At 37.1% G+C, this 13208-nt stretch overlaps 2 protein-coding genes across 2 annotated transcripts in view; one reads left to right on the top strand and one right to left on the bottom strand.

Moving 5' to 3' along the window:
- The window catches only part of bmal1a (basic helix-loop-helix ARNT like 1a), a 29436-nt gene extending 19839 nt beyond the window's left edge, over nt 1-9597 (bottom strand). The window contains exons 1-2 of the mRNA XM_061036836.1: nt 9464-9597; nt 2200-2384 (exon numbers count right to left, since the gene is read on the bottom strand). The gene's annotated coding sequence lies outside the window, so the exon portion shown is untranslated. The remainder of the gene's footprint in view (nt 1-2199; nt 2385-9463) is intronic.
- Nucleotides 9598-11850: 2253 nt separating this feature from the next.
- ppfibp2b (PPFIA binding protein 2b) overlaps nt 11851-13208 on the top strand; it is an 88103-nt gene continuing 86745 nt past the window's right edge. Inside the window, exon 1 of the mRNA XM_061036833.1 lies at nt 11851-12028. The gene's annotated coding sequence lies outside the window, so the exon portion shown is untranslated. The remainder of the gene's footprint in view (nt 12029-13208) is intronic.

Raw genomic sequence — 13208 nt, 5'->3', positions numbered from 1 at the left:
GCATACACACCCACTCATGATGTCACAGTCTACGGACTCACCCTTGAGTAAATATCCTACAGGCCAAGAAAATATTAGGGGGTTTGTAGTCAATGTTTTTTTGCTATTCACCATATTTGCAACCTTATATCTGTATGCAAAGTGAAAACCTATTTAATTCACTTTTACATTTCTTCAAAGTATCTAAAATTGATTAGTGCACACAACAAACATTTCCACAAAGTTTAAAGATAAAAGGGAAAGCCCTCTCTTCAGATATTTACCTTTTGGACAATCTTATTTTTCAAATGTTTGGACTAGGTTATCCAACAAGAGCCTCATGAATGAGTCAGAATTAAACTGTCAAAGCGTTGGAAAATCTAAGTCAGCATCATCAGGTATTCATAACAATGAACTTTCTGTTTCGGCTGCCCACACTTTTCAGCATTAGATGGTTGTACAATAGACATAAAAAAGCACTCGCAAAGCCCCTATAACACAAACGTGAATTGTGTATGGCAGTAAATGACTGCAACAACTGGAAAGCATCATTTTGAATAGAACTCAAGTTGAAATATAACTCTCCTCACAGATTTACAGATGCACTTAATCCACAGATGATACATCACTCTGTATGTCACTATAAACACAGACTCCAACCTGTAGCCTTCTTCATACATTAAAGTACTAAACCTGAATGTTATAGACATTCACATCAAACTTAACCCTTTCTGTTTTGTCTCTGGACATCTGCCAACCTGCATATAAAGTCTCTTTGTCTCTCTCAGTACAGTATGTTACATACAAATATAATCAAAACATTAAGAGCCCTGACGTCTTTGCCTAAAGTAGAACACTTTGAATTAATCTATTATCGTATAATATCTAACACCTGACCATCTAAGAGACTCATCATTTTACATGAAGAACTACAGGCCCATTTATAATGATAATAAACTGCTTTAATAATTATTATTCATATAGCACAAGTGCCTCCCTGCAATAAAAAAACAGGTTATAAAAAAAGACAAAAGAAAATGATTAATATAAAAGCCTTGGTGTGTTTTAAGAAGAGACTTAAAAGAGGAATCTGATTTCCTCTGGCAGGTTGTTTCACAGTACAGAGAAGGCACAGTCACCTTTTGTCTTGAGTCTGAACTGTGGAACAACTAAAAGGGCCTTGCCGGAGGAGCTATGGCTGCGAGTCAGCCTGTAAAAGGTTAAATGGTCAGAGGTATAGCCGTTACCTAGGGGCTTAAAATCAATTCTAAAACTTACAGGGAGCCCATGCAGGTGAGCTAAAACAGGAGTGGTCTCTACGTTTAGTGCCAGTTTAAATTCTTACTGCAGCATTTTGTTCAAGCTGGAAATCTTAGATAGAGTTTTTGCAGAGACAGGTGTAAAGAATGTCACAGTTATCTAAATGGGACACAATAAAATAAAAACCTGAAAAACAAGGTTATACCTTAAAAACTAAGTACAATTTCTACATTGTCTTATTGTCCGTTAATAATCACTATGCATAAATCTGGGTCAAACATCACGTTTACATTTTATCATTTAAGTGTCCCAACGTGACCGAACATATGGGCAGTGCAGATGCGAAATAAAAAACAGTAGAGGTTATTTTGGGCAAGAGGAGCAAGTGTGCATGGCATGAAACATTCAGCTCATGTGTGTTAATCTGAGATCAGCACAGACTGTAATTTATTTCAATTCGGGTCATCACCCGGTCACTCAGTGCCTCTCTGCTTGTAAACTGCCAACAATACAAGCCATTGAGACCAAAAGCAAGACAGATTTTTTTGGATTTTTCATTCATTTATAAATGATGCATTTTCTTTTGAATAAAAATTAAAAATCTTACGCTACATCATCAATCATCTGTCAAGGATGACAGCGACGTCTTTGTATTTAGACACACATTTGATTGCCGATAGATTTTTGTACTCTTGGAAATAAATGAAGTCTTTTACAATAGGAGTATGCACAGACAAAGGAAAAAACATTCTTTTCAAAATCCCCACAATGAGCATTAAGCCATTTATATCAGTTCCTAAGCATGAACAGGTGGCATTTTATAAAACAAACATCTCTTTATATTGAGTCATGGTTTTGAACCCTCTTCAAACGTGAGTCAAACTGATGTATAAGATCAGTAGGCAGCCTGTCTTGGATCAATGTGAGTGTGTTTATGGAGAGCAGAGCCGCGTTAGTTACCTGGATAGGGAAATGGAACAGGTCTCCTGGATGGACCTGAGAGTTTCTGGATTAGTCTGGTCGGTTTGTTGTGATCTGGTCTCAGTGCAGTTGGATTCAGTCTGACCTAGTTTCATCCAGTTGGATGCGATAGGTCTTGTCTGTTATGATTTGATCCTCAAACAGCTGGTGCAAAATGTTTATCCCTGCAGAGACACAAATAGAGAAGTTGGTAAGATGCATTACTGATCAAAATATACAAACAAACTCAAATGCATCCAAACACATTAACGCGGCCATATACAGACTTAACACACACTTTAAAAAAGAGACCTGGAAAGAGTCTTTGTTTGTTGGATCAGGTTTTGAATCATCACTGATGCTCGGGAGAAAGCTAAAGTCATATTCGTTCTTTCTCTTTTAAACTTAAGCCAAAATAATATTCTTTTAAGTTTTATAATTGGAGAAAAATGCTGAGAAAACTGGAAGTCCATAGCAATGCCCTTTCAGGTACCGCTGACACGTTTTGCACTTATTGTGACCTATGCACCAGCATCAAGTAAAACAATGACAAAAAAAAAGTTGTGTCATGTTGGCAACTCATCCTTCCCTTAGGGGAGACGACTAGTTCTGAACACACAAAACTTTGTCTGATTTTAGTAAGCTTGAAGTTATGTCTATTTCTACTTTAATGTTTTCAAATTCAGCACTTTTTATTCTTGTCAAAACCAATCAAAAGCCATGCCCCTCCCTGGCTTCATGTTCATTAGGTTAATATTATAATATAAAATAGCAGACTGAACGCCATTTCATGGGATGTTTAAAATGTGTCAATCTTAAGTGAGAAACTAGAATCAATACAGGGCTGCCTGAAACTGTGACTTCCTCTTAGGGTTTAAAAAACAACAATTTGGGTGAGTCACCTTTAGTTAAATATTCAGCAACAAAAAAAGCAAACCTCAAGAAGCACTGATGAAGTAGCAGACAGCAGAGTACTAGGTCAGGTCAGACTCTGTAACCTCTTTTACTGGGACAAAGCTCTGGGCTAGAAAGGGAAAACCACTATGTCATGATTGAACACTGAAAGGAACTGGTGCTGAAGTGAAAAGTGGGTCAGCCAGTCTCCATGGTCTCCAAACCAGCCAGCCTTAATTTCCATCCACCACCTACTTCTACTTCATCAGTGAGTCAGAGAGCCATTCAGCTTCTTTCCCTGTTCTACACTTCACACCCACTCACACAGCAAGGAAGCTGCCGGCAAGCTGGTTCATGAAGAGTGGAAAGATCCAAGCTGCACGTCAGATGCCCAATTTCACAAATCACAAACACTTCCACCCTGACCAATAATAAGGTTTTCCATTAGTGGGAAAATATTACAGCTTTTTGTGCTGATTTAAACACTTCAATATGTCAAATTAGGGCCGGGCGATATGGTCCAAAACTCATATCTCGATATTGTTTAGCTGAATGGCAATACTTGATATACATGGATATATCTTCTATAAACAGTGAAAACACATGAAAATAAACTACCTGTTTGTGAATTTAAAAAGTAATGTTATAAAATAAAAATGTTCCTTAAATACAATAAAAGAGAGAGAGATGAGGAAGACAGAGGGACAGACAGTCAGTCATCATCAGTGAGATGAGAAATGGTGAACTGGCACCTCTATAATGTTATTTTAATGCAACATAAACTATATCCATATTAACAATATTATCTTACCCTATATCTTGTTAGAAAATATATCGATATATTTTAAAAACTCAATATATTACCCAGCACTAAGTCAAATACTAACTGAAATCCCCAACTCTGTTAAAAACAGAGCAATGAAGCTATCTGACCAACTTACAAGATATTTCATAACAGTATTTTATATTAATCGGTGTATGTAAAATTGATTCAGCATCAACTTTGCTTTGAAGACACACGTGCATTTAAGGTAAATTTACTCGAGCATGTGATGCTACATCGTTTCTGCTACTTGATACTCAAGATTCTCATTTTTTCAATAATCCACAATATACAAGTGTAATCTTCTACCAGGTCAGATAGCTAAATAATATCTGCCTTTTAACAAGCATGTAAGGGGGCTACTTTCACAAATGTGACTGCCAGATGCAAGAGGCAGGAGTTCAGCTATGCATGCTTTTGAGCGAGTGTCTTCAAGTTCAATATAACAACTTAAAAATAATTAAAAAGGTTATAATGTGTTTGAATCAAGTTAACTGATTTCATGTACATAAATAATAGACTGTATGTATCCGGTGATATTTCCTGTCTTTCTTTCACATTGCTATAAAAAGGTGCTCTGTTAGTGTTTCTAGTATGGGATGGTGCATCCCTCATAAGAACTCTGTTGGCAGAGAGTGAACTAATTTCGTCACACTCGCTTGGCTCACTCCACCTACTGAGCTTAATATAGCAGTAAGCTTTCTTTTTGTGTTTCACATTTTTGTGGTAGAGCAACACAATCAGATATGAAGGTTGCTAATACTTGGTGGTAAAGCGCTATTATCAGCACAACAGATAGCACAGCAGCCGCTGCAAGATGAATACATAAGGTGAAGTGTTTTCAGTGTTACACTAGAAACTCTTTGATGACTACTCTTATTTAATCAGTGGGTTGAGCAGCATTTAGACTTAGACGTGTTAAAATAAGAATAAAATAAGAATTGGAATAACTACACAGCTCCAGAGAGCAAGTATGTGTGTTAGCAAGAGAACTTGAAGGGTGCTGACCTCTATCTGGGCTAATTTACAGTCTACCATGATAAGTAAAAGCACACCCACTCTTAACAGATTGGTGAGAAATGATAAACCGCAGTTCCTTAGTGAGTTGTTGTTGGTCCAAGCTGACATGACACTACTGTAGAAACTTGGCATTGGTTTGAAAGTCTCTAGAACAGTAAAGGAGGGATGTAGTCTGCCAAAAGATATTCCCTAATTTGGTGTTTTGATGATGGAAAGCATTGCCAAAAATGTAAGTCCAAAAACTTCCTTGGGTGTTCAACAGGGTTTAGATATGGCGACTTAAAAGGCAATAGCATATGATTCCCTCATCACCCACTCATGCTCTTTGGATGAGGGGTTCACACTAGGAGAAGGCCACTTCCATCATGGTAGAAATGAAGGAGGATAACCTTGAAGCAACACTTTCCCCTCAGTGTACAGGTGTGGCTAAAACCACTACAACAAACTTCCCTCAACAGCATAAAATAACTAACAAATCCCTTTTTGATGTGAAAGTATCCACATTTTTCCACAAACTTTCCACAAAGTCTTTGTTAGGCATTTAGATATATTTGCTATATTTTAGGCTTATGTCAAATTATGAGTGTCTTGTCTGGGGATTTTATATACATTTCTGTATTTAATACGTATGATATATTTGTAAAAAAACAAAAAAAAAAAAACAGAATGAGTACAAAATGCTAATGGCAAAAGAACATTACACACCTGGCAGCTTGTAATCAAAAAACCGTAGCCTATGTTCACCAAGAAGACACTTTAATTTGTCACATTTTTTTTTCAAATTACCATTGAAGCTAGCAGAGTAGCCATGGCAACAACAGGAAATGAAGCAAGCAGAAAAGAAGGATCAATATAGAGATTGTATTGGTTGAAAGTCTGATCATCCAGGCCAGGATGAAAAAACAACAACTTTTATGATACTAGTAAGACAAAACTTTCTTAATTCAACATTTTAAAAAATCCAATTCTCCAATTCTTAATTTCAATATGATAATTTTAACTGAATTATGAGATTATACTGTGAAGATGGCTTGTGTTATTATACAAGCTGGTTGGGTGGTAGGTAGCCAGAACCAGTGTGCAACCTGCTGCCAACAATCTGCGTAACAGAAACAGCAAAAGCTTGCTATCTGAAGAACCCTAAGGCCCTAATTAGCAGAAACCTTTACATTGATTTTAACCAACTGTTTTGGATAAAACCTCTTGTCAAGTTGAATTTATCTGGACTTAAATTAAATATATGGTTCATGTGTGTTTTAATAAAATATACTTTGTTATTCCAAACAGTTTGTCCCAGTATTTCTCTCCTAAACACCTTCTCTGTGATTATGAGGGCCTCTGGATATGTTTGATCAGACCAATCAAAGTAATCTGCCAATTAAAGTGGCTTCAGCTGCCTCTACTCAGGTAATATTCATTATGCCAATGCTGCCTTGTTGGTCTTAGATAATGTACATGGTTATGATAATGTATTACCACCAATAAGGCCTGCACAAAATGAGAAAAATATACGATGAGTGATAACCACCCAATACTGCAATAACAACACAAGGTGTGATAAATGAACAAAAATTGAAGAGTGCAGTCTATCTGCTGTACTTCATGTTGTGTTTGTTTGAAACATGTCCCTCCTGAATCCAAAGAGATTTTTTACAACACTGAATTTCAACAATTAATGCTAGGGCAGCTAATAGCTAGCTCAAGCATCCAACAGGTAAAATGTACGCATGCTGCGTGAGAGAGCATTGCTTGCTTACATAAAATATTTTTCTTATCTAATGCCATAAATCAACTGTGATCAGAGCCTGAGATGTGGGAATGTAGCCACTGGTTTTGACTTATTCCAGTAATGGCATGGTTAATTATATTCTTAATCTTGATCTCTCAAATGAAGAAAGTACATTTTGACTGCAACTTTTCATGTAAAAAGCTCACTAGGGCAGCTGTTTCTTTTGTATGCCTGTCGCCCACTGCAATTTTAGGTCTTTTTACCACCAGCTAGACTAAAAAGAATCATCTGAAATCTGGATTAGACATGGATAATGTGTCAGGGTTTCCATCAGTGTATAGCCAGCTTGCTCCGATACTGTTATCTGTTTTCATGAAATCAGGCCATTTCACGTTTCTGTTTAATAAAACCACTTGAAGGCATTTGTTTTTTTTAATCACTAACAAAGGTAGGAGCTCAGACTGGATTTTGTCTCCATTCATTTGTGTCTGCATTTTGTTGCTCTATTGAGATTACAAGATCCTATAATCCGTGAATGACGACCAAATGTGTTTTGGGTTGATCAACAGCTGCTTGAATTATTAAAGTAAGAGCAGCCCATTCTCGCTTCTCTCTCCGCTAATAGCAATACTCAGGTTGTTTATTCTATATTAGACTTTCTTACAATCACACAACTGAGTTTTGTCTTGCAATCTTTGTTCTGTTAGAAGTACACTTCCCAAAACAGCTTTACCTGTTGAGGTCTTAAAAGTCATATGAATGAAAACATCTGTGTGTGGATGTGCAGATTAACTTGCCTCTAGTTGTAGAGTTTAGGGGAGGGGGGGCAAATCTAAATTTGCATCCAGGTGGGATACAATTGAGCAATACAGCAACAATGTAAATTAAACCAATGAATAATTACTTCAGGGTCCAAGTTTGAGAAATTGGTGACACCAGTAGAAAACAAAGTCAAATTTATTTCAACCTCAACATCAGATTTTAACCTAACAATGTCACAAAAATGATTTGACACTTGAAGATTGACACATACTGATTGTGTATGCTCCTCTGGGATCATTTCTATTTTACTCACACAATATCAAAATGAGGAAGAAAAAAACAAAAAATAAACATTTTAGGTCATGGTGAGGCAGAGAAGAAGGCACAAGGGGACGTTCATAGTTACTAAAACGTACAAGTCAACATTATTTCAAATTTACCCCCCTTTATTTTATTAAACTTCAAACAATGTTTCCATGAACAACAGGTTTAAATAAAGCAATGACTGGTTTGTTGTTGATTTCCATGATCAACGGTACAGTAACCTGCTAAACCATCACAGCAAGCTCTCTTATCAAGCGCCTTCATAGCTTCATTGATGAGTACTGATAACCTATAGTTGCTTCTTATATGGGTAACAAGTAACAACACTTGTAAATCCAAGTCTGAAGTTCACAGAGGATTTCTCTCCTGTCATGAGACAGTTAATACATAAACGACTGATAACAGGCAGACAAATGAAAGAGTATTACAGTAATGAGAAAACACAATCCAGCCAATATAAAAGATGATTATAATCTCGTTGTTAACCATAAAAGGAACAAGGCTCCTGAAATATCTCCATAACAGACCAAAGTGACACCTTAGGAAGCTTATGTCCAATGTGTAAGGATTCATACTGGTGTTGATGGAGCACAAGGTTAACTTGTTGAGAAAAAAAATAAAAAAATAAAAAAATAAAAATAAAAATAAAAATATATATATATATATATATACACTTTAACTTATGTCAATACTGTCCATTTACAACTCTGTTTTTGCACATTTACATTTAATCTTTCATATTTAAGACTAGTAATGCTTAATTAAATCCTGGTTGTATATATTCCCATTCTTAGTTTTGATATTTTTAGTGCTTATTTACTTTGTATTTAATATTATATTGTGTTTAGAGTTACTAATATTGTGTTTTTTGCTCATATTGTGTGTTTGGACAACCTGCTGCTGTGACGCCACAATTTCCCAGTTTGGGATCAGTAAAGTAATTCTATTCTAATGAAATAATAATAACCTTGATGGAAACCAGCAGAAGCCCCCATGGAAACCTAAAGCTCCTTTGGCTCACGTTTGGTACACCATCTATATCATAACACGAATTAACAATTCAACCAAATTGCCAAAAGCTCAACCATGATCATCTCTTGGCAACCACTGCGGACACTGCAGAAACCAATGGTTGCCCCACTTCCGCTGCCAATGCCAACAACAACTATATCACGATATTTCATAACCACACAGTAGCCTTAGTGTTTTGAAGAAGGTATGGCCTCGGTGTGGGTTAAGATTGTAGCATTTTAGGGAGATGGGTGTTTGAAGCTATCGTGGAATTATGTAGGCTGTCGAAGAAACCCGTGTACCAGATACCTACCTAGGCCTGTTTACATCGCTAGCATGCTAGCCTGGGTTAGCAGTGTTCTCCCAGTCGCGTTATTTTAACACGCAACGAGCACATAAAACATCACTTACCGATGTGTTAGAGCCCCCTGGCCCTGGTGATTAATGTCAACACTTAAAGATAGAATGACATACATGGGGGAGGTTTCCACACCTTTATCAATAACAACCTATTTTCTTCACTAATCCTAGCTAAGGAATGCTAAATATCAAGACTTGACCAGCGGGCTAGTGTCCCTCCTGCTTTAGAAAACCACTCTGACATGACCACCGGGAAAACATCGTCGAAAACCAACACTGCTTATACAGACGGTTACACAATGCAATACGCATAGCACAAAATTAACACATTAGATACTTACACTCGGTCCAACGAAATTAGTCTATCCATTGGGAGCCGCTGGAAAAATGTAATAGCAACCCACAGAACTGTGACATAAACGATTCTCGATCGGTGACCCAGTTTCTCTTCACCGTCATGCCTGTCGGACCACTAACCTAGTTTTTTAACCAATGGCGTGTGAGCCACCGCCGGAGGTGCGCCTCTAGCCAATCAAATGTCAGAACCAGCTGGGGGGAGTATGACGGACGTTCTACTCGACCAATGACAGTCAGAGTAACATGGCTATGATTGTGTGCGTGGGGAGAACACTGCATTACGAGTCAACGAGTTTGTAGGTCTATGACACAAGCTGACCCGGCCCCTTATTGTCTTTTACGGTATTTTTATACTCTGAAATGATGAAGTCGGACCTATGGGTCAAAATCTATATTAACAGTTTATGGTCACTTTGGTTTATGGTTATTTTTTTATATTTCGACAGTCTGACATAACACTGAAAAGCTGACGAAGTGGTCTCACGAGTTGATGAGAAATTATTATTTTTACCTATGGGCAGTAGGTGTCGCTGTTTTTTGTTAATATAGTTAAGTAATTAGCCTAAGACACATTTATTTCCAAAAATTTCAAATGTAAAAATTATTATTATACAAATAATAAAAAAATGTGTACACTTTTTTATTGAGACATGCTACACACACATAGGATGAAATACACACACATGCATAAAACAGGATGCTACGGACATGCACTAATGGAGATACGTTAGAGTAAGGGGGCTGCCCACCGCGATCGCTCCTGAGCTGGGGGGAGGGTGTGTGTGCCTTGCTCAAGGGCACCTCAGCAGTGTTTAGGAAGTGATCTTGCACGTCTTCAGCTACCAGACCAATTTCAAGATTTGATCCACCCCGGGATTTACATAGTTGTGGATTTTTTCAGATACAGCAGTTGGATAGAGTGTGAATAAATACAAACCCCATCGTAAAATATCAATACCAGCATGATCATATTAAATGTATGATTAGTTATCTCTTTCTTTCTATTTAACTATTTGGATCATTGCTCTTATTTGTTTGTATTCATCTCTCATTGCCACTCTGAAGGTATACTTGTTTGTACTGCTACAGATCATATTTATCATCTTGAAAACAATACATCTGTGGCAATGAGCTTTTATTTTCAGTTTAATTGGAATAACTTAGATTAGATTTAAATTAGACTTAACAAGATCAATCAATCAATCAACTTTTATTTGTATAGCGTCAACTCATAACAAGTGTTATGCTGGTGATATCACCAAGAGAAACCAGCTAATCAGGCAGTGATCCTGAATCGTCTAACTCCATACTTCAAAAGTTCTGTCTCCATGCCCTGGTGGACATCTTATATCACACACTTGTTTTGTAAGAGCAGCTTAACCTGATTCGCTAATGAGGCATGGCTCTGCAGATCCAAATAATTGAATTAATCCACAAATTGACAAGGTCAACAAGACGTAAACTGTCTTCATAGGGGTCATCAGGCACTACTCAAAAGTAATTATTCACTTATACATACTCGTTATCATAAATATACAAGTTCAGTATTTTCAAAGAGTAAATATCAAATAAAGTTTACTTGATCTACAGGGAACAACAATGTGTTAGGTCGATGACAGGTACAAATAAAGTGGCCTCAACAATGTTCGGCAATAATAACGCTATACATTATTTTTGTTTTGTATTTGCAATCAAATATTTAACCACTAGATGACAGTGTTGAGTCATATAAAGTAAACTACGGGGCAAAAGTCAAAACACCAGTCCCCCTGTTGTAAGGTAGCTGTTAATTTGATCGTTTTTTTCTTAGTTCTGCTTTAAAAACAATTCAAAGCCTCAGGTTTCCTTCAAAGAAACAAATCGTTGTCTTAACCTGATGAAGAATTACTAAATATATCCCACGTTTAGTTATCGACTGTGTAGCATTCATGACAGTTCAGAGAAACCGCAACTTTCCATCTTTCACATTTCCTACAGGATTTAATTTGTGTAGGATTATGAAATGTTTACTTCCCCTCCTATTTCCCCAATTAGGTACCGAAAAATGTGAAGTTGTAAGGAAGGCAAACTGAATAACTAATATATATATAATTTATATATTTCGATTGTGTTTTTTCCACAATTGACATTGCAATGAAGTTTACAGTAATTAACGTGGATGTTTGTAATGCATTGAGAGGCCTAATGTTGGCAATGTGCGATGTGTAAACAAATGACATACATATAGTAAGTTGGCTCTTTCCAGCTCTAATTCTAAAAAGGTCCAATTTGTATCTAAGGACCTGAACTTGAGCCCGCGAAGTATTACGAGCAGCCCGTGAAGGCATCACATGGCAGGTGATAGTTGAGGAAGCTCGTACAGCGTCTAGCACAGACGAGGGACAGCGCTTCAGTTTGGAGCACCTTGCATGTGAGTGTGTTGTAAGTGTGTGTGAGGGGCATGTGTGTGTGTTTGTGTGTGCGTTTGTGTGCAAACTTTAAATAAAAGTGTCTGCGGCAAACAAAGCTGAAGGATATATTTCGATAAAGCATCAGAGGAGTCGCATTTCGTAAGTAATAGAACTGAATGATGCTAATTACTGTACTTACTTATTTAGTTTGCTAGTCTTAAAGGTTAGCCTTCAGTGTTTCAGTGTTTTTTCTTTCTGAGAGTTTAATGAGAACTGCAGTGTGGGAGACAACTTTACTATAATTATAACATTGTTACAAACAACCAAGTCAATACGCTCAATTTAAAGGACTCTGAGTTTTTATTTGCTCAGTTTTAGATAAAAGACGTAAGTTAGGGTACATGCTTAAAATTTAAGGCATTCAAAAATGGATATTGATGAAAGAAGACTATTGTTAAATGTAAGGAAATGTGATAATATATATTTTTTCCAATTATAAGGACTTTTGTGGTGATCTTGTTTTCAGTAAGGAAAACATAGGCTTCATTTTTGTAGACTAATATACTAAACTATTTCTACTTAAAATGATCATTTTAACAATCCTGTAACAGTCATGTACTGTTACATTTTCGCATTTTATTGGAACTTGTATGTTAAAAACTTCACATTCCAGCTAATGTGTCTTGTGTGTGACTGCTGCAGGGTAGAGAACATGGGACATTAATTGTGACTCTTGTGTCTCTTCTTGCTCAGCCTTGTAGCCCACTGTCAGCTTGGCACTATTAAATGATGTTTAGTTGCACTGACACATGCTGTGTAATTGCAGATCATTAATTTCTGACAGCGTGGGTTAAGGAGGGAGGGAGGGAGAAAAAGAGGGGAAGCTGATATGCAAATGGGAGAATATCAAGGCTGATGTGAGGCTCCCCTCTGCTGAAGCATCTGCTCTATCTATCTAGCAGTGGAGATCGTGTGCTGCACAGACATCATAGACAGGCGACTCGAGAGAGCCAAAGGAGCCTCCTGCCACTGAATACAAAGGCCTGGGGTTCTTTTTTATTGCAAATCTCATTTAAAAGGGGGCCAGTTGAAAGGCATCATTGCCACTGACGACAGTGAATTGATTAAGGCTGCTTTGGTTGGCACTTGGGTGGCATTAGCACTGTGAAACAACAGAGGAAATACATTCTGCAGCTGAAGTGGTGGGAATGAATACATGCAGTACATTTATGTTGAATTTATATTGTTCAACAGTTTTTGAAAAATGTGTTCTTATAGTGGTATTAACCCACTTTGGAGTAGTTTTTTTGAAATATGTCTTTGCACAAATGCATGAATA

The sequence above is a fragment of the Labrus mixtus genome, chromosome 4 (genome assembly GCF_963584025.1).
Source record: "Labrus mixtus chromosome 4, fLabMix1.1, whole genome shotgun sequence".
Lineage (NCBI taxonomy): Eukaryota > Metazoa > Chordata > Actinopteri > Labriformes > Labridae > Labrus > Labrus mixtus.
Note: the sequence above shows the minus strand (reverse complement) of the source record. Positions and strands in the feature narration are given on the sequence as shown.